The sequence below is a fragment of the Pelophylax lessonae genome, assembly GCF_965119305.1.
Source record: "Pelophylax lessonae genome assembly, chromosome: 4".
NCBI classification, from domain to species: domain Eukaryota; kingdom Metazoa; phylum Chordata; class Amphibia; order Anura; family Ranidae; genus Pelophylax; species Pelophylax lessonae.
In genome coordinates, this window is record NC_138771.1 from 80377594 (window position 1) to 80379909 (window position 2316).

The 2316-nt window shown below is 44.1% G+C and overlaps 1 protein-coding gene across 3 annotated transcripts in view; it reads right to left on the reverse strand.

Annotated features, from left to right (window-relative positions):
- The window catches only part of DTWD1 (DTW domain containing 1), a 56304-nt gene extending 54823 nt beyond the window's left edge, over positions 1-1481 (reverse strand). For 2 of the 3 annotated variants that reach the window (XM_082254048.1, XM_082254046.1), the window contains exon 1: positions 1391-1481. The gene's annotated coding sequence lies outside the window, so the exon portion shown is untranslated. Of the gene's footprint in view, positions 1-1379 lie in introns of all 3 variants that reach the window. The other variant, XM_082254047.1, reaches the window with a different exon arrangement.
- Positions 1482-2316: the final 835 nt, after the last annotated feature.

Below are 2316 nucleotides of genomic sequence, written 5' to 3' on the forward strand. Positions count from 1 at the left end.
GCCCCATAGAGATGCATCGGGTGTCCGTTCAGATCCACCTGAAAAGCTGACAGGCAGATCTGAACGGTCCGCCTGTGTGAAAGGGGCCTAACAGTGCATATTATTTAGCACCGATCACTGTATTGGTGTCACTGGTCCCCAAAAAGTGTCACTTAGTGTCAGATTTGACCACTGCAATATCGCAGTCCCGCTAAAAATCGCTGATCGCCACCATTACTAATGAAAACAACAAAAAAAAAAAATAATAAAAAGTACAAAAATCTATCCCATAGTTTGTAAATGCTATAACTTTTGCGCAAACCAATTATTATACGCTTTTAGGTATTTGTTTTTTACGAAAAATATGTAGCAGAATACAAATTGGCCTAAACGGATAAAAAAAAAAAAAATTTTTTTTTTTTTTATAGGGAATGTTTTATAGCAGAACGAAAAAAAATATATATATTTTTTTCAAAACTGTCGCTTTTTTTGTTTATAGCGCAAAATCTAAAAAAATGTAGAGGTGATCAAATACCCCCAAAAGAAAGCTCTGTTTGTGGGGGGAAAAAAGGACATCAATTGTATTTGGGTATAGCGTCGCACAACTGCGCAATTGTCAGTTAAAGCAATGCAGTGCCAAATCGCAAAAAAATGGCCTGGTCATTAAGGGGGTAAAACCTTCCGGGGCTGAAGCGGTTAAAGTGATTGTAAACGAGCACCTTGTAAAACAACCCGTTCAGTTTAAAACAGAAATGAATGGCAAAACATTTTTATATAGAAAGAAACACACATTATAAATAGCTTATAAAAAAGGGATCACATTCCCTCTGTTCTGAGCTGGGGGGAGGAGAGGCAGCAGTACACCGAGCTTCCCAGTGAATGGCTGTGCAGTGGGGGTGTGTCAGGACAAGTCTGATCATAGGAGGAGAGCACACAGAGTTCCCAGAATAGCTAGAGAACTGACCATGGTGTGCTCTCCTGCTTAGTGTGGTCAGTTTTTAAAAGGAAAGCAGAGGGACTGGCAGGAACAGCAGGGATTTCACATAAAGGAAGCAGTTCAAAGAGAACAGGAGACTTTCTTATACAATTACATGATACAGCAGGAATATAAAGTGTTGGGGTAACAAGCGCTTTAATCAGCCACATACTGTATACTGTGTAATTAATATGAGGTGGCCACCCTCCTTACACCATGCATGTAATGATAAGGGTAAACCATGGGACACTTCCTCAGCTTCCATAGCAGCAAGCTCTTCGTGTCTCCATTAGAAGAGCCAGCAGCCCCTCCAGATACCTTCATTCTTCTGTTCTGAAATGGAAGTGAGCTGGAAAAAGCCCCATGTTACCTGAAAATATAAGCACCCAAAGTTGTCCGCAGCCGGCTGTACACACTGACACACCTCTATCTCACCAGAAATCGCCCGCAGGTTCCCATGCAGACCCCTGGGGACACAGGAAGTGCGGGTTCCGAAGGCCGGAAGGGGCGGGGCCTGGACTCAGCAAGCACAGCCTGTGGTAAATGAATGAGGTGTGCGCTCAGACACTTCCCCTGTGTATAATGTAAGACATAGACGGCGGAATCCCCAGGCAGTGACATGTGAGAGTCCCGCAGTGCTCCGTGTAATGTATTATAGCGGCGTCACTCACTCACTCAGGAGGCTGACAGGAAGGAGCCGGGCGGCCTGTAGCTTGTAAGGCTGGAAAGTGATTGCTCTATAGCGGTATCAGGTCTGTGTAGAGGCGGGCTGTATCGGTCACACGGCGCTCTCAGGTGATAGGGGATCCCTAGGAAGGGGCAGTAGTAGCCGGGGGACACAATTAGATGTTACACCTCTGCTTTAGTTGCCAGTGGCAACTGTAAACACAGAGCTGTTCCGGCGCTCACAGAACTCCATAGACCTGTCAGTGTTTGTATGATCTCCTACCGGCTTCTAGGTGACGAGTCTACTGATTCACACACAGGTAAGGGACATTAGTGAGAAAGGTCCTACAGACAGGGACTATGGCAGCCCCCATACACACACCACAGCCTATAAAGCTTAGCGGAGGGTACAGCTTTATCCTTTAGCTGAGGAGAGGGGTTAGAACCCCTGTCGGGTTTATATTGCTATTTGGGGGTCAGTTCACTAACAAATGTGATATTTTTATTTATTTTTTTAATATTACATGCAATAAAAAAAAAATCATCAAAGTAAAATTGTGAATTTGAGGCAAATATTGCAAATGAGAAGTGCCATGCCATCCGGTTGCTCTGCATTTTTTAAGCGCTTGCCAACCATATACAGTACATATACGGCGGCTGTCCTGTGCAGAATGAAAAAAATAAATTTCCAAGCT